Here is a 20,727-nt window from a genome sequence, read left to right on the forward strand (position 1 = left end):
TATTTGGAGAAAAATTAAATTTTATGTCATTGGTAATAACATAGAGAGTAAATATATAAAAACAAGATGTATACAAGTAAAAACAGCATTATCCTGGGCAGAAGGAAACTGCTGCGTGGATATTTGGTCTTTGACTGAACATTTCCTCTTCTTTCTGTTTCTCTGTGGGGTCAATCTGGTTCCAAAGAAAAGCCACAACTTTCTCAGTGGGTGTTTCAAAAGCCTGGTTTCCTTCTGAATAACCAACTCCAAAGGTAAGTTAAATGCACATTTTGTCATTTTAATCTTGTTTACTACTTCTTACTATTTTTCTTCCTACTATCTCTCTCCCTGAATCAGTACTTCCTACAATGGTCTATTTAGCAGTTGTTCATGCATTCACTTCACATTTTATTAAGCTTGGGGTTCTGAGATGCAGGTGTGGGGTGGAGGCCTTAGTTCTGGCCAGGCATAAGCTCCTGGTCAAGGCCTTAACTCACTGATATTTGCCTCTAGGATCTCTCAGAACTTGTTGTTCAGATCCTTCCTCTATTCTCATCCAATACTGAATTTTGACACTGAGTTCAATCTTTTCTTGATAATTGCAACTTTCCAAGTAGCTCAAATTCTTGAGACTATGGAAATGAAAAGATTAAAGATGTTCCCAGAAGCATATTTCAGAATTTATATGTACATTTTGATAGTGTACATAGAAACAATGCTTCTACTTTGGAGATCAAACCAAAGAAATAACCCATGCATGGTCACTTAGGTCAGTAAGAACAGAAGTGTTATACTGGGGCAAACTTAGGAAGAGAAACTACTATCTGATAAGTTCTATAGGACCCCAAATCAATTTGCACACACAGAATCCTCCATGATATGGATAGATCTATGGATGGATCTTGATAGTAAAGGATCTGGAAAATAAGGTTATGTGAGTTCCCCCTATCTGTAGCAAACCAAACTGCCTGGTCCCATAGTCTAGTAGTATTCACACTGTGGATCTTATCTCATAGGAGTTCTGTGTTAGTCCTCCTGCCTAAAGAGAACCAGTAGCCTGTGTTGCTTTCAATTGCATTTTTTATTTTAATAGAGGCACACGATTACTGTTACCTTATAAATCTTTTGTGTTTCTTGATGGAAATAATTTCCATATCAGATATGAAAAATTACATCTCATATTTGCTCCCTGTCTTAGTTCCTGTTAACTGTCTCCTGCCTATTTTATGGACAACAGGACCAGCTGAAGAGAAAAATTCTCATTGCTTATATTTGGGTCACCAGGTGTGCTTGACACAAACATTAAAAAGTGAAATGGTTCATGGGATTTCATAGTAAATTAATCAGAAACATAATAATTGCTCAGTAAATTATTTTTGAACCTTGAAAAATTAGTCATTTTCCCATTACTTTACCTGAAACCCAAATGAAAGAAACTTATTGGAAAAGATCTTTCATCTATAGCCTGAACTGAATTAACAAAAATGTAAAATATATAAACTGAAACAGACGTTGATGAACTTTTCATGATTCTTGTGCATGTAAGTGACTGCATTCAACACCAAAACCTTCCTTTAATGAGACATGATTTCTATGGGTTCTATGTATTGTATCTCTTTCTCTGTGATCCATTTATTTTCCCTGTTGAGTTCTGGCAGGTTCACCTTTGGAAATAATACTCAAGTACCGAATAACACTTGGACATGAAAAGGAAGTATGTTTATTTCTTAAGTTTCAGTTACAAGATGAGATCTCCTGGATTTTTTAGAATTCACCCAAAAATGCTGAAAGCCATAGTCTTTGATAAGACCTTAGAGGAGAGGGATATAGCAACATTAACTTTTTTTTAATGTTCTTTTTAAATTTTAAGTTTTAAATGCCCATTTTTGTTACTGTTGTTATTTGGGGAGGGGGATCATGTTGGTTGATTAGTTGGTTTAAATCAACGATTAACTGCTCAGATTTGGAAACCACAGTGAGTTGAGTATGATACTCTAAACCCTCAACCTGCCAACAACAGGATGGATTGATTGATTTTTACCCTGTTGTTGTTATTACAAATATTTCCAAAGCAAACATTACTTAAAAGGGGAAACTATTCAAAATTTGGCAATTTAATCCAGTCAGAAATGATTGGGCTCATTTGAAGTGAGGAATATCTAAAAATATTTAAAAATAGGAAGACTTAGGGTAGCTAATCCAATCATGGAGCAATGATTGTTATTGATCGGCTATCTGAATCCATGACTAATGAATATGGAAAAAATTATACTCACACCACAAATAAAATAAATTGTTGTACAGATGGAAAAACTATTTTAAAAAAATAAGAAAATAGACTCTCAAATGGTGACTCAAAAATCTGTGTGAAAGCATAACTGGGCTTGGTAACAGAAAATATAAAATGTGTTTAATTTATCTTTGGAAGATTATTTATAATGGATTTCACTTTTTGATACTGTAGCAATAGGAGTTATAATACCTAAACTCAAAACAGTTTGGGATGTGAAAAAATCAAGATATGAAACTTCATTCAACCTAAGGAATTTTATAAGTAACTGGTTTGTAATACATAGCAATAATAAAAATAATGGCAATAACCGAATATCTTGAATGTTTACTATTGTACTGCCAGGATTGTTAAATAGTTTACCTGTGTTATTTCTTATTTGTACCCTATATCTCATACCTTTAAAATGATACATACACAATCCAATGTTAAAATACTACTGAGCAAAGAGTAGCTTGCAACAGGGTAAGTCCTCATTTATGGCAAAAGAAATCTGGTATGGACACCTGTAAAACGCACAGGAGGGAAGGGAGCCATCTGAAGATACTGAGGTGTCTTTGATCCTCACCCCAGGAACCAAAGCTGGTTCTTCTGAAGAAACTAAGAAAAGTGACTTGGTAATGGGCTGCAAATAACATAAAATAATATGATAAATAAATACATGTATTGCAGCTTTTCCTAGTGTGGTTACCTCAGAGAACTAAATGATCACTTAGCAAAGAATCTAAGGAGGTCCTTTGCTCTAAGACTGCTCTGTTCAATTTCTACAGCTTCCATGAAAAAGTACTACCACCACTGACTTAGTGATTTAAACAACAGAATTTTATCTTCCCACCATTACACAGGTTAGCAGTCCACAATAAGATTAGCAGTTTTCCTCTGAGGACTCTCTCCTTGGTTCAGGTTGCTGCCTCCTCACTACATTCTCACATGGTCATCCCTCAGTCTGTGTCTAAGTTTCTTCTTCTTATAAGGACACCAGTCACATGGATTTTGCCAGGTTTAATGGTGCACACTTGTGGTCCCAGGGCTTGGGAGGCTGAGGTGATGGGATCTCTAACGTTCAGGAGTTGGAGATCAGACTGGGCAGCATACTGAGAGCCCATCTGGTAGTGAAGGGAACTTCATTTTAACTTAATTACTTCTTAAAACGTTTATGTCCAAATATGGTTACATTCTGCAGTACTGGGAGTTAGTGCTTCACATATAAGTTTGGGAGGTGGGAGATGCAATTTAGCCTCTAATAGATGGATTTATAGACAGAGTACATATTAACACATTTGGGGGGAAAGTAACATTTCCATACAAAAGACATTTCCATACAGCAGTTTGCCAATTTCTAAACTTAACAAGGGAACTATGTTATGCATCTACCTAAATTAATTATTTAAATTTTTCCTATTACCATTTAGCTTCTGGGTGAATGTTAATGATATTAACTGTCTCACCGCTGCATGGGCCCTCTCTTATCCAGCAAGGAGGTCCACAGAACAGGGTAGAGGAGAGTGTGGCTGTGGAGTAGCTAATCAAGACCTCCAGAGACCAAGCCGGAAGCAGTTACCATGTCTACATACTCAGGCAGTAGCTAAGCAGATTATAGGCAGCCACCAATACAATTTCTTGCCAGCTGTCCTTGCAGCGACCAGTCGAGGAGTGGGCCCTGGAGCAAATGCAGGGACTATAACATGTGGCCTCATGCCCAGGGCTGTGCCTATGGGTAAGTGGTTTGCAGCTCACCGGCCTAGCAGGAGGCAGGTGGTTTACCACTCAGGCGCCCTTCACATATGCCACGTATGCAGTACTCCATGCACTGATCCCCACATACCTTCCCTCTGTATGGGACTTATGGCTAAATTTGAACTCAGCTAATAGAGTCTGAATGTGGCTGTCAGAATTCCACTGGGGCCCTGAAAAAGAACAAATAGTAAGTGCTATTTGCCAACGAGATAAGGTCATTTCTACATTTTTTAAAAAGTACCTAGTTAATGAAAGATGGAAACAATAAACCACAAGAGTCCATGATACAAAAATAAAATTACTGTAGATCAAAGGAAAAAGAAGCAGCAACCAAAAATGGAGTGATGGAGCAATCAGCAAGTTGTTCTGTTACTAACTTAATTTGTCCATTTATTTAATTTGATTTGTTCAATTTACTCAGTAAATTAATAGTCACTTGGAATCACAGTACCTTTAATTAATTCAAGACAGTGCTAAATGTATGAAAGCAGTGGGAATATCTAATTTCACTGAAACTGCTCATGAAATCATTTTTTAATATATGTACTCTTGACCACTTAGTCTTTAAATTATCAAGAAATCTGTGTTGGAATAAGATCAAATTTCATTTTTTTTATTGTTGTTCATCCTGAAATCCATAAAATGCATTTTGGTTATTAGTGTTGAGAATATATGTGCAGGTTTGTATATGTCATAAATCAAAAATCTTCTAGAAAATTAACACTGTTTATATGTTACGGCTAAAATTGTGTTAGCCTTGTTCTTCAATACTCATGTTGTATTTTTTCATTAGTAAGAAACTGATATTGTTAAATCTGGTCAATTTGCATTTCATATTTCAAACTGTATAAATAATGATCTTAGCATATAATAAAATTACTCGGTTTGATAACTACATTTTGTTTCATAATCTTGGATATATTTTTTTCACTCCTCAAGTGCTAGGTAGAATTGGACCAGGGATATGTAAAGTGGGAACCTTTCTAGAATCAAAGGGTGAAATGCAGTTAGGATCTTCTAAGTACTAGTTTGAAAATCACTGAATTACCTAATTTTCCTCTTACATGTCAACATAATTTAGGAGGTTATTCATTTAAGAAGGCCACAGAAGGAAGGTCCAAACAAAAGTTATATTTGTTGCACTCCAACACTCTTTATTCTCTTAAGCCAAGTATAAACACAGCTTAAGACTGCTAATTTTAATTTATACAATATCCGTCACTTACTTATAAATAGGGCATGGTCATCTGATTTTCTGCTTCAGTGGCCATTTACTGCTAGAATGTCTCTAAGGAACCCAGTCTCAGTAATGCCTCTAACTCCATATATGTGGGAAATGGTAATTGTGACCCATCATGGTATTATTCTTTGACAAGAGTTCCTGTTAAATATTAGTAATGGGTTTAAAAATAATCAGTGATCTAATATAGTTATTAGTAGTCTATAATACTAGAATAGGTCCAAGTATCTAAGAACAGTAATGCATACTTGCTTTGGTAAGAAAGATGAAGAGCTGGACTTGGAGATGATTACAAAGTAATTTTTCTGGAGAACAATGTTTAAAGGTCATTTCTGTACCAGAGTTATCGGAGAACAGTGAATAAATTCACCTATTCCTCCCATGAAAAGGCTGCAATAATCCTCAAATAAAAGATTCCAAATGTATTCTTTATCTTTCTTTCATTTAGTTCATAAGTTTTTCTTGTATCGAACTATAGATAAGGAGTCAACTTCTGTTGTCAGACCTATGCGGGCATTGTAAAAACTCTTCCAAACTATCCAAAAGCTAAGGCAGGTATATGATGTTGCAAATAGTTCAATGAATGTGCAGAATGCTCTGGAAATTAACACCTACTTAGTCTCACTTACTACTACCTGAGTATCTGACTTCTTCTAGCTACCTGAAAATAATGCAACAAAATCCAAGGACCTTCAGTACTTCTACCCATTAGAACTATCTACCACCCTAAAGTGTTTGCATCTTTTTGTTCTAGTTCTTTCAAAATCTACTTCAGTGAGCTGTTTCTATCCGGACTCAATTCATCCTGACTTTACCTCTTTATGAAGAACCATCAATTAAAGCAGCCCAACCCTGAGTAAGCAAGCAGGCAGGAGGAGCTGCTGGTCTTAAAAATATTATATCAATAAAAATCTGAAGGTAGAAGCTGGAAACTCATGATGGTGTAGTTTTTCTGATTCCTATGGTGCCACATAAATTCAGAATAAAAGACCTGAAGACAACAAAACCAAAAACAACAACACAGAGAGACATCCTGATAAGATTAGGTAAGAAGATGAAGGAACGAAATCACTCACCTTGAGACCTACTTAATGTCCATTTCTGTGAAAGAAGGAGTTTGAAGGAAAGTCATGGGACTCTTAAGAAGAGATTCCTCAGCTCTCTAACAGGTCCACAGTGGAAATCATACTACTAAGAGGGGAAGAGTAGAATGAGGAAGGAAATGTTTCCTGTGGGCCCTAAATCAAGGAGCAAAGCCTCTCAGTGTGGAGAGATTGTTGAGAATGGAATCCAAATGAGCAGAGGAGGGACAACAGGGGAAAAGAGAAACAAACTCTGCATAAAATTGAGCAGAGGGAGGAAGCAGAGCTCAAAAATAAGAGACCTTGTTAAAAACCAATTCATAAGAACAATAGAAGAGGAAATGCCAAGAGACATAGAGCTAGAAAAGTAGTTCTGTCCCAACCCTCTTTGCCTTTTATGGCAAAGAGCAAAGAAAACTTATTTGACTTAAAAGTAGGCAATCAGAGAGGACTGTGGCCCAATCCTGTATAAATTTAATATGACCAAAAGCAGAATAAGGACTAGAATGGCATCACTAGAGGCAAGACAGACCAAATGCCCAGAAAACACTCCAAACCAGCAACTTAATGTTTCAGAATACTCTAAAAAAATCAAGAAAAATATTAGAGCTATGAACAAGCATCATAAATAAAACTTAGAAAAGTTCTAATGGTATGTTTCTAAAAAAACAAAGATTTGAAAGGGGATGTCACACAAAAAGCTTTTACAAATAGCTGATGGGGTAGAGAGGGAAGAGGGGAGGGAAGGGGAGGGGGGATAGTAGGGGACAGGAAAGGTAGCAGAATACAACAGTCACTAATATGGCATTATGGAAAAATGTGGATGTGTAACCCATATGATTCTGCAACTTGTATTTGGGGTAAAAATTGGAATTCATAACCCACTTGAATCAAATGTATGAAAGATGATATGTCATGAGTTATGTAATGTTTTGAACAACCAATAAAAAAAATGAAGATTAAACTGGAAAAAACAAAAAAGCAACATAGAATGCTTTCTGAGAACTATAAGATGCAAACAGATAAAATTAGAAAAGTTGTAAATAAATAAGGAAAAGAGTTTTTTTAAGCTTAAGAAAAATAATAAGTATGAAAGAAAAGGAAGATACAACACAGTTATAATAGCATTGCCCAAATAAGATACCCAAGCAATAGAACAAAACAAACTAAAAACAAGAATTTAAAAGTTTTTCCTAAAATGACAAAAACAGAAAGAGTTGAAATTACATATTATAAACTTTCACACGTTAAAATAAATCCAATTAAATTAATAAAGAAAATCCTCTGGGTAGGGGGGAGAAAGATTCAACCACCTACAAGTGATATTTCAATATCTATTTTTTTATCAGAAGACAAGTAACATTTAATATATTCAAAGAAAGGAAGTGCGAACCAAGGGTTTTGAATTCAGCTAAACTGATCTTCATGTACAAGTTTCCAAATAAGATGGTTTTTGAATGTATGACAAAGAATACTACCACATAAGCCCTTCATTAGAAATTTACCAGAAAACATGACTAAGACAATCACAGTGACTGGAGAAACATTGAAATAAGGATTGGTATTTAATATGCAATTACCTGTAGGACAAAGACTACATGATGGTCTTCAGAGAGAAACATGGTATTACATAATGACTATATGAAATAATAAATTGTGTGAGAAAGAGAGAGTAAAGAGACCAGTTTTCTTGTGAATATTGATGTGATGCAATCTTAAGGAAAATAGTAATAAAGTAAATCCAATAGCCCTCTTAAATAGTACACCATGACTAAAGAGATTTATTTAGAAATGTAAATTTAGGAAATCCATAAGTGTGTGACACTAGTATAATAGAAGTAAGAAGAAAAGTTACATGAACATTTCCATAGGTGCTGAGAAAGTGTTCAGAAACATTCAACGATACCACTCATATTAAAAATTACTCAATAAATTGAGGATTTATGGATTTGTGTGCATGGATATATGCCTCATTATAAAAGTTACAATTGTTACTTAATAGAGATTCACTTGATGTTTAAATGAGAAAGTTAGAAGTAAGTCAAGGAGGCCCGCCATCTCCACTGATGTGAGAACTTCTAATGTTAGAGGTAACATTGAATTAAGCTAGAAAACTTAATTATGGCCATAAGAATTAGTAAGTATAAATAAAAATACTTTCATTTGTAGATGAGAATACGTACATATCTAGAAAACACCAAAAACAAACTTACTAAAGAAATAGTTTTGAATACTAAATATTTAATATTAATAGTCCTTTCATAAAAGAAAAAAACATTTAGAAGTTACAATAGAAGATAAGACTTCTTGTCAATCGCCAAAAACTAATAACATAATAAAGATAACCTGAAGCATAAAAAGATTAACACAAAAATAACTGTACTACTTATGAATGATGAAAACTATAAAAATAAACAAATAGAAAGTTGTGTTCTTGGAGTATAAGAGTTAACATCACAAAGATGTCCATTATTCCTGAGTTAATGTTTCAGTTTGATACAGTTTCACAAAATGTAACAGGTTTCTTTTTCCTGAAGTTCCTGGGAAATTTTATTTATAAAATGTATTATATTGCATCAAAAATCTTTTGGGAGAGTAACAACTTACAATCAAGGAAGTTCTAAATGAGAAGAACACAATTTGGAACGATAGAGGCATACCTACCAGAAATTCAAGCCTCTGAGAAAGAGGTTTATTTTTTATTGGCCCATAAACACACACACAGACTGTATCCGCCGGATTCCTGTACTATAACAAATACACGACATAATTAACTGATAAAAGCAAAGGCTTATTTAGTTCACAATTTTTGGACATTTCAGTCCATGATCTAGGGGCCTTGTTCCTTTGGGCCCTAGGCAGAGTGCTGGATAGCTTTGTTAGGGAGCATGTGGTGGAGCAAAACTGCTTACATCGTGAACCAAAAAGCAACAGAGAGGAAGAGGGAGGGCTGGATCCTACAGTTCCCTTCAAGGGATGTCCCCAATTATATAAAGGCCTCCCACAAAGCCCCACCTTTGACAGGTTTCACCACTTCTCAATACCACCACCCTGGAGACCCATCCTTTAATACATAGAACTTTGGGGATGTTCAACCTCTAACCTATAACACAAACATTATACAATAGAAAACTCCAAAATAGAGTCAATTGCATATAATCTTTTAATATATGTGATAGAAGCAACTGATAGATGTATCTGTAGAGGAAGGATGAGTTTTTAATAAGAAGCATTAATTTATATGAGCAAAGTTACAAATGGATCCATTTCTTCACACTCCAAATAGTATATTCTAAAAGCATAAAAATTTAAATATAGCAGAAATGAAGTAGTGTAAAAGGTAAAAAGAAAACATAGATGAATTTCTTTATAATGTGAATTCCTTCTTAACAGGGCATTCTTACTTTTGACTTAAGATCCAGGAGAAGTAAAGGAAAAGATTAGAATATTTGATTTTATAAAAATGACTTTTTTCCCATGGCAAAAATCACCAGAAGTCAAGTTAAAAGGTTAATGACAAACAGAAAAAAATTTTTCATTTTATATCAGGTACAAGTGGTGAATATCCCTAATATATAAAGAGATTCTAAAAAGGAAAAAGGAAAAGTCCAACAAAAATAAAAAATAGCCTAGATATATTAGCTGCAAGTCTAGACAAAAAAATTTAGATTTTTAAAAAACATATTTTAAAATGTCATATAAAATTAATGAAATTTGAAATTATACCAGAGTACCATTTCTTACCTATCGATTGTAAAAACCCAACTGCTTGACAACATCTCTGCAGCAAGTTACAAAAACAAGTGCCCTCACACATGTTGGCAATATACAATGGCATCATTTCACATGGAGGGGAATTTGGTTATCTAGCAATATTGCTCATGCATTTGCTCTTTAAGTCAGTGTAATCACACTTTCAAGAATCTACTCCAAGATATACTAGTAAAAATAAGAAAAGACATAGACACATGGGTATTCATTGTAACATTTTGTAATATCTAAGGACTGTAAACAATACAAATGTTGAAGATGGAAGAAACTCAGGACATATTCATAGTACATAATGGAATACTTTACATCTATAAAAATAAATGAGTAATATCTTTATCTATTACTATTATATGACTTTCAAAACATCACTAAGAAAAATAAAAATAAAAACAATGGCACATGCCTGTAATCCCAGCAACTCAGCAGACTGGGGCAGGAGAATCCAAAGTTCCAGGTCAGCCTCAGCAATTTAGCAAGACCCTTTCTCGAAAAAAAAAAAAAAAAATAGGCTGATGATGTAGTTCAGTAGCAAAACATTCCTGGGTTCAATCCTTAATACAAAAACAGAAAAGAAGAGATTGGCTGGGGATGTGGCTCAAGCGGTAGCGCGCTGGCCTGGCAGGTTCGATCCTCAGCACCACATACAAACAAAGATGTTGTGTCCGCCAAAAACTAAAAAATAAATATTAAAGAGTTCTCTCTCTCTCTCTCTCTCTCTCTCTCTCTCTCTCTCTCTCTCTCTCTCTCTCTCTCTCTCCCTCTCTCTCTTTAAAAAAGAAAAGAAAGGAAGGAAGAAAACACACATGTATAAAACAAACATATATGCTATCATGTATCTAGGAAAGAGTATGTTGAACTATATATTAATATAGCTATATATGTCTTTGCTATAAACCACAAAACTCAAAGGTGAACAGAAACAGGTTAAAGGTGTCCATGGATATAAACTAGACTTATTTCCTAAGAGTTGTCTTTGTAGTCATTTTAATATTATGTAATCAAGAAATAATTTTTCATTATTAAACAATTTTCAATAATCATATTCTAAGAGGTAGGGTTGTGATGAGGGCCACAACCAAGTTAAGATGGTGCCTGGCAGTATGCCAAGAGGAGTGGTTTGTGAAGTAACACCAGCAAGCCATTAAGATGATGAGGATTCCTTAATGACTGACTGCTGTGTCAAGATGATGTCAATTAAGTTAAGCTGTGTGTAATTAGTTGGATATATGTACCTCTGCAGTCCGGCAGAGAGGCGGCTCCTGCTACCCTGGGTGCCTGCTACTTTGAGTTCTCAGTTCCTGCTGAATTCACTGGCAATAAAGTAGTTCCTGCTTCAACCTTCAAGTTGCTTGTCACCTCTCTGTTATTTTGCCTAGCTGGACTTGGGCAGCCTAGCCAGACTACTGCAGGGTTGCATTTTTCTGTGGCTTCTATGGGATAGTAATTACATTTATGCAGTCGGAGACTGGAATTTGGGGTACTGAAAAAAGCAGATGTAAGCTTTAGGAGGCTAAATAAAGCAAACCATGTATACCAGAATTTACAGTTTTTATTACTCTAAACTTCCTGCTAAAAATTCCAGGACTTTTTTGAGAAAAGGCTTACTGCAAGTCTGAGATGAGAAATGTACAAAATTGATCTATCATCTTGATAAGATTGAGAGCAAGGAAATTATAAAAGACAACTGAAATCATGTCAAGGATCTAGGAGCCAACATAGAGTCTACACTGAGAAATTAAGCAGTAATTGGGTGATAACTGCAATGTATTAAAACTGATAAAATGTAGTTGGACCATCATTCATCATAATATTTTAAAGATCATCCATTACCTCTGGAGGATACAAAGTAACCAGATAATTATTTTTAAGACTGATAAAGGGTGAAAAGTAAGCATCTGTCCTCTCTTTTTGAAAAGTAAGAATCTATTTATCTCTTCTATTTTCCCGATTCCTCAGAATAACCAAATAAATTGTTGAGAAGTTTTCCTTCTCTAGGAAATTCTTTGCTCAAATTTCAGGTATTTCCATACATGAAAATAAATGATAGACTATTATCAATTGCAATCCCTAAGGATTGGTGGAATCTAGGTCATCATCACATCACCAGTGTTTGATGATGCTACCGAAACTATGAAAGCCAACTGTTATGGGTTGGTTCATTCAGGTAGGCCACACAACCACCTTTCATAAGTCTTGTCATAGAATTTAACTTAAATCTCATCAATCCTCCAGACTGAAGTGCCCAATTTCAGATATACAGGTGAATGTGATGGATGTGTTTCAGTATGGGGATGGAACCAGTCAAATCCTATAGTGAGAAACTATATAGCAAATGACCCAGTTTTTATGAACAGCAACAGCAATAACAATAACAAACCACAAGGAAAAAGGGGGTTCAGAGGAGGAAACTTGTAAATTCAAAGACAGGAGATGTATTAAATGATTGTATTGCATGGATCTTAAATAAATGGGTTCAGTTCAGGGGAGGGATAAGTGAATTAGAGCATAGGTCAACTGGGTAGGTCATGAGTTGGTAACTGTTGAAGCTGGGTCATGCGGACATTTCCAGTTCATCACTAGTTAGGTATTTTAATTGGTTCAGATCACAAGGCATTACTCTATATAGAGGAGAATGGATAATGATAATATGGGCCCAAAAGCTAGAGACCATCTTTGAGAGGTAGGTTTTATCCCTAAATTGAGTCTTTAAAAGAGGAGGTTTACTAATAAGAAGATATTTAACTGAATTGAATGCCCAAGAAGTGCATATCCCCATCTCTATCCCAGAGAAACTATTTCTTTGAGAACTGCCTGTCATCTGTTTCTTGTGACTGCAGGGCAAGGATTTGGTTGTTCATTTTCATACAATGCCATCTGTCTTCCTGAGCATAGTAGATGAATTTGGTGTCCCACTTGATCCAATCCAGCAAGGCCCATGATTTCTTGCATTCCTTGTGAAACAAAGTGTGTCTTGGGAGTTCTTGATAGAAGAAGATACAAACTCAGACTGTAAGAGCAATATTTTCTGTCTTGTGAACTGAGAGAAAAAATTTGTCTTTGATTAGACAGTGTGCAAATGAGCAGAAAGAGATGGAGATGAATGATGGAGAGGAGGAACTTAAGGTGAGGCAGACAGATATATTATACATGGATAGGCAAGTATGTTAGTAAAAAATATAGAGATAGAGCAATATGGATAAATAAAATCACTTGCAACTCTTTCCCAGTTAACTATACAGTTATGTAAGAATAAAAAATCAAAACATAGTCTGTGTTGGGATACATGGGCACAAGCATTCAACATCTGAGTGAAAGTCAGACTCCTGAGATTGACTCACCATGGGAAGGGAGGTTGGGTTGAGGGAAATGGGGTTGGCAAAGGGAAACTTTTAGCTTTTTATTGTATACATTTTAATATTATTTAATTTTTTGCAGCTCATTTTCTCTTTCTGTTTTATTCATATGTATGTTAAGATATACTTTTATTTAAGTATTATTTAAGTAGATAAGAGCATAACTTAAAAATACCCAGAAACACTGAGTAATATAACTCAAGGCCTATTGGGGGGAAAAGCTTGACTTTAAAACCAGTTAGTAAAATAATTTTTATAAAAACTGAAAGTCGATCAATCAAAAAAATTCTACCAATTCTCAATTTACTTCTATGAGAAACAAATAATGGCATACGATCCATTTTGGAATGCAGTATTTTATTTTCAGCCACACACTTGTTTTCTTGTGTTTCACCTAAGTGAACATGAAATAAATTGCTGTCCCCTAGGCATTCACATTTCCTGAGAGAAAAAAGCAATAATTGTGTCACATGGTGTAGGGGAAGGCCTACGAATAAATTATCAGGAGAGAAAATCCAAACTATATCAAAGTAAGCAAAAAAAAAAAAAAAAAAAAAACTTTGATTTTCTGTTTTCATAATATTTTTTTCAAAACACTTTGTCTCTATCCAGACTTTGATAGTGACAAATGTTATGAAATAAAGTATACATAGAATCTTAAGTACAAATTGACAAGCACACATAGTACACTGATCTTAGATAAACTTCAGCATCTAGTAAGTTATGTCACAATGATGGAATCAAACCTCTTCCCTTATTGAAAATTCTGATTAATAATGGGGTCCCCATTGCAAAAAATTTCAGTGGTAAGTCCCAAAATGAACTCCAGCCCGGGACTACTTCCAACACATTCCACTTCAATAAAAGTCGCACATTTTCCTTCTTGGACACTAGAGGGAGATTGTTTGCAGGTATCCACTCTCTTAGACGTAATTTGCAACAAGGCTATGCCCTCATTATTGTCCAGTGTTGTGGCTGCCCAGTGACATACAGAACATCTGCATCCTTGTATCCTAAAGAAAACAGACTTTCTCAAGCATTGCTCTAACATGCAAGAAAGCAACATCAATTTAGGAAATGGTTTACATCTACTTATAAGATGAGGTTCAAAATCAAGGAGGTTTAAAATGGCTAAAAATATCTAACCAAAGAAGATCATACCTCAGATTTTGTTGATCTAGTTGTATTTACTAAGCAAAACACACTTTTAAAAATGTAGTAGCTAAACTTTTAGAACCTCAGAGGACATGATGATCATCTTCTCATAAAGTATTTTGGTATAAAATGTGTAATGATATCCATTCTGTTCTTTTCTCCCCCACTGTCTTTGTTCATTCCATCCAAACATCCCAAACCCCCTTTCCATTTCTTAACCCTCCTGATACATCCTTACCTGGCACCTTGGCATTGGCTTTTCATCTGGCTCTGCCTTCCGTGTGGCTCCCTCCCTTGCCAGTTTCAAGTCTTTGCCCAAATGTCATCTTCCCAATCAAATCTACTTTATTTTATATTGCACCATTATTCCTATAACGTATTCTATCCTTTTTCCCATGTCATTTGAAAGTTTATATTTTTCTATGTATTTTAATGGTTTATTACATTGATTATGATATATGTCCCCTACTATAAGCTCAGGGAGAGTAAAGTTTTTAGTTTATTTTTATGTACCAATCTATCTTAACAGCCAGATCAGTGCCAAGCATGGAGAAGGCATCATTACGACTTAATTAAATCCTCTTCAATCTTAAGCAATAAATCATCTCTGCTTTGTGCTTTTATTTCATAATATTTTTATGATCTCAACATCTGCTATTTTAAAATAAGTTTTTTATAAGAAAAATGCATAAAGATAATAACATTGTCTTTCTCTGACGTGGAGTCCTGATCCTACAAACACGGTAGCCACTATATCTTGTCTTTGTCTTCTTGTGGTTTGGCACTTGAAATGCTTTTATTTTTCTCAACTCTTATGAATAAGAAATCTTTTTTTTAAGTTTGTTTCTTGTCTCTTATATCCAACATAATTTGTCTGTGTTTTTTATTGAAATTGAAGAATCGTACAAGATGTCTTTTTTTCGCAATAATTTTAATTTATTCATTTATTTTTATGTGGTGCTGAGGATCGAACCCAGGGTCTCACAAAGCAAGCGTTCCACCACTAAGCCACAACCCCAGCTTCACAAGATGTCTTAATGCAGGAATAATTATAGGAAAATTGTAATATTTGATACTGTAACAATAAAAATCATCTAATATTCTGCATTCCTTAGTCACTTCCCTTCATAAAACTGTTTTATTACTAGCTGTTTTAGTCAGCATTTTCACTACTGTGACTAAAAGACCCAACAAGAATAATTGTAGAGGAGGAAAAGTTTACTTGGTGGCTCACCATTATACAGGTCTCAGTCCTTCGACAGCTGCCTTCATTCCTCAGGGCTCAAGATGAGGCTGAACATCATTGCAGAAGAACGTGGCAGAGAGAAGCAGCTCATATGATGATCAGAGAGCAGAGAGACTAAGCTCAGCTCACCAAACATATACCCCAAAGGCACACCCACAATGACCCACCTCTTCTAGCCACCCCCCTAACCACCTTCAGTTACCACTCAGTTAATCCCTATAGGGGATTAATTCACTGAATTCAGACTCTCACAACCCAATCATTTCTTCTCTGAACCTTCTTGCATTGTCTCACACTTGAGGTTTTTGGGGACACCTCATTCCAAAGCATAACACTAGTAATCAATTGATCTCTGCTAGGGCATAAGCTCAGTGGCTTACAGCATGACTTCCCTAAGAATACATTTGTGTTTAAATAAAACTGGAAAACTGCAAGACCCCTAAGACCAAAAAAAGTACATCTCTGTGTCAGGTAAGGGGAGGAAACATTTGATAAAAGAAAAAAAATCTGCAGGCTTTCTTTGAATCATATCACAGGAAACGTCTCAGCTCGTAAGACTGGATAAATGATGTTTGAATAGCTGGATCACCTTTGAAAGATAAAGCTCTATCAGCAAATAAGAATGAGTAGGCCAATAGCCACTGCCGAAACAAGGTGGCTCATACCCAGCAGCTCAGGAGGCTGAGGCAGGAGGATCACCAGTTCAAAGTCAGCCTCAGAAAATTTGGAGGAACTAAGCAACTCAGTGAGACCCTTTCTCTAAATAAAATACAAAAAAAGTGCTGGGGCTAGGGATCAATGATTAAGTACCCCTGGGTTCTGGGTTCAATCCGTGATATCAAAAAAAAAAAAAATCAAAACAAACAAACTAACTAACAAAAAGCTGTGAGAGCTGAGATGGACACAGAAGACTGAAATGGATGACATTTTGGGTGGACAAAGGGGCTGTCTCTGCATAAGCCTCCCAGCCAACCTCCATTGCCCTGTTCTTACTTCCCATATCTCTGAGAGCACACACAGGAGCCGGACCTAGCAACATGGAGCATTCTATCCCTGTCTACAAAAGTGGTTCTTAGCAGCAGAGTGGAGCATTTGCTGGAAACTTTGGGAATAAGGAGGTCTCCTTTTGTCAAAATATCTTAATTGGTAAGATATAAGGTAGGAGAGAGGCAAAGTTAAGAGATTATGAAAGGCAATACGTTTCTCATTCTGCCCCCTCCCCTTTTTCTTCTTGCTTAAACCATTCCAAGTTTTCCTTCCAATCAAGAGTTCAAGTATATAAAGATACACTGAATTTGGAACAAATAAAAATACAGAAAAATTCCAAACCAGGACCAAATAAGGCAAATTAATCCAGAAGTTCTTGAGCAAATAAGTATATTTCCTTTAAGTTCAAGTTTACCACATACATGCATTCAGGTTTGATTGGGAAAAAAGATGTTGGAGAATTAATTAGTGAGCATTTGACATGATCTGGTCGTGTGATGGATATCATGTGAAGACAATTGCTTAGGGTTTCTCAATTGGATGTCCACATCAAGATTGAGAAGTTCTTTATAAAACTGAAGTGTATTTTTTTATTATTCATACACTTTGGTTCTGGTGATTTTATATGACATGAAACTATGAAAAAAATATATATATATGTACTATAATTCCACTTTGGGGATTATTAGGTTGCAATTAATAAAAATTTACTCAATCTTGCATAAAATAATTCAAGAGAGTAGTGGGGAAAAAATCTGACAATAAGAGCACAAAAGGAAGTTCCCAAGCATCTGCAGATGAAACAAAGCACAGCTAGTCTCACAGATTCAAGACCTGGGAGCTAAGCGCGAGACCAGCCCTCTGCTTTTCTTAGGACTGTGCATCCTCTGTTCTTGTCTCCTTTCTGCTTCTGTTTCATCTTGCTGCTTCTTTCTGAAAACTACCTTTCTTTGCTGCTTGTAGGGTTCTTCTCAACATTGATCTTCAATGGAATTTGACTTTTTAAGGAGCTTGCTTCAGTCGCATCACTTTCTGATTTCAGGAGCCAGTGTTTCTCAGCTTAATGATTCAGTTCAATCATTCTAAAGTCCAGATTCCTGGCTGAGAGAAACTATTTAGGTTACTTTAGAATCAGGTTAGCCTGGTACAGAGACTACCTAGGGCTACCACCCCCCTATAGCTTCCAGTGAGAAGGGTTGTTAGCAGGAAGACAATGATGTTGTTTGCTTTTGGATCCAGAGAGTAATGTAAAAACTATTCTGTTTACCACAGGAATACTTACACATTCTTTCTCACTGGGATACAAGATAAAAAATATAAAAGATAGAATTAAGAAACAAATCATAATTTTTGTCATTAATTCAACCTTTAGTGCTAGTGAATGAATGTTTTATTCAGAGGATTTTGGTTTTTATTAAAGACTAAACTAAACTATAAATATCTCAAAAGTTTCAGGAGACATTTGAAAGTATTCTGTGCAAAGTTTAAAATCCACAGTATTACCTCTGTAGCATTCATAATTATGTAGTACATGTATATACTTCAGGGTTAAATAAAGCTTGTAGAAACAAACCAGACATTACATTCACTCTGATAATTGTTTAGAGATGTTGGTTTTACTGGATAGTTCAGAAAGAGGGGGACAAAAAGGGAAATGGAATAACATCAACGACTAACCCATAAGATCAATTGAAAAATTCAAAATTGTTTCTGATGTTACAATGGATATAATTTTTCAAGACATCATAAAATAATTTAAAACATATTTCTATTGCTATAGATAATATTTATCTAAAACAAGGAAACGATAACCATACAAAATTGAATGTGGCTGACTTAACTTTAGGAAATCTTTATGACCTAATATACAAAGCAATTTTGGAGGAAAGTAACTAAAGCAAAAAAAAATCAAACTTTCTGAGATCTGATATTTTTTTTCTGAAGTATGACATATTGAAATAATCTCTCCTAAAAAGAGTACTGATGAAGCCATTGAGTAAGTGGTATTAGTTCAAAAGATGAAAGAGGCAAATGACGTTTTAGAGTCAATAAATGAACAAGGCAAAATAGCATATAATGCACGATATAACTCTTCGGAGTTCCTGTACTGCTTGGCATTTCCAATGCATAAGGTGATTATGACAACATTTTATTAAAACCAATTTGCCAATTTGATTTGAAGAAATATATTTTTCTTATATTTAAAGATATTTTAAAATTTAAGAAATAAAGGAACTTCAAACACTTCATCCCTTGAGGCATGCGGTCTGTTTTTTACCTGCTGTTCTTGGTTTGTTAAATCTCAGTGGTGCAAAGATCAAAGTTTTCAGAGCCCACACTGTGAGATGGAAATTGACTTACCTCTATAATGTCAGAAAAAATTAAAAAACTCAGAAAGAAATTCTATTAACCCATCTCTCCATTCTGTGGGGTGAATATTATTAAGATAATCACTATGGGAAGTAATCCTGAATGTATTTTAGTTATAACACTCCAGTTTCTAAGGAAAGGAACATATTCTTCCTAATGGGAGTCAGGAATCATTTATAGGTCTGAAAGATGTTAGGAGTCATTCTTATTTAAATTAATTCATACAGTACAAAATCACAATAAAACAAGGTTATGTATGTTCAGATATGTGATAAGAGTGTTATCTTTGACAAGGCAACAAGGTTATAGCAGTTTAAATCACTGAGCAATAAATTCAGCTTTTGGAATGCCAAGAAATGCTTCCAAAAAGAGATGATACTTGAACTGAGGTTTTAGGAATGAATATGTACTAAGAAACTAGAGGCAGGTCACTGAGGCCATGGGAATGAACCACAAAGACATTGAGAGACAAATGTGCATTGTAGGAGTTTAAGAAATAACAAGTAGTCCTGAAAGGATGGAGCATAGAATTTACTGGATACAATGAGAAGAGGCTTCAAAGAGTTAATTCCAGGAAAGTAGGTTTTCAGTCATATGTAAGAGAACCGATAATTTTATTTCAGTTTCTGATATGTCCAGTATGTTCCTCTAAAAGTGCAATCTTCAAAACCTGAACAACTCCAAGAATATCTTCTGTCCTCATACAAATTAATGCATCGTCAAACATTTGAAAAGACTCTGATGTTGAGACTATGTGTTCACACAGCCAGCTGCCCTACAGATGCCAGGCCTTCCCCCAGGAAGTGGGTATGTCATCTGCTGGGGTGTCCTCAATGCACAACAACATGTACCATATCATAGGTGCTAAATAAATGTGTATTCAATAATGAAGGAAAGAAAGCTTATGGAGTAAATTTCTGTATATTTAAAGGAAGACTGGCATTGATAATTAATACAAATGTGTCACCAATGCATAAAGCCCATTATGTAAAAGTTTCATGGTTAACAAGAGAACTGAAATGCATGGATAATTTATGATTTCATGTGTCTTCCTGATGTTTTTGCCAGAAAATAATAATCCCTTGCCCTCAAGTTTAGAAAACTCTACTACTGACTAAGCGTGTGACCCTGGGCATGTAACTTGATCTCTAAAATAGCAACTTATTTTCCTTTAAATTTTATATTATGATTTTTTTAATATTTATTTTTTAGCTTTTAAGTGGACACAATATCTTTATTTTATTTTTAAGTGGTGCTGAGGATCGATCGAACCCAATGCCTCACGCATGCCAGGCAAGCGCGCTACTACTTGAGCCATATCCCCAGCCCCCTATATTATGATTTTATAAAATAATGTAAAAGATCATGTCATTTAAGTAGCACAGAATTAATGAGAAATCATTTTTCTTTAAATATAATTTTAAATATTTTAAAACTTAAAATATTTATGTCTTTTAACTTCTTTCTATTCATCAGAAAAAAAATTGTTTCTGTATCATGAAGATAATTTTGGC

This window comes from Urocitellus parryii, chromosome 10 (genome assembly GCF_045843805.1).
Source record: "Urocitellus parryii isolate mUroPar1 chromosome 10, mUroPar1.hap1, whole genome shotgun sequence".
In the NCBI taxonomy this organism is placed as follows: Eukaryota; Metazoa; Chordata; class Mammalia; order Rodentia; family Sciuridae; genus Urocitellus; species Urocitellus parryii.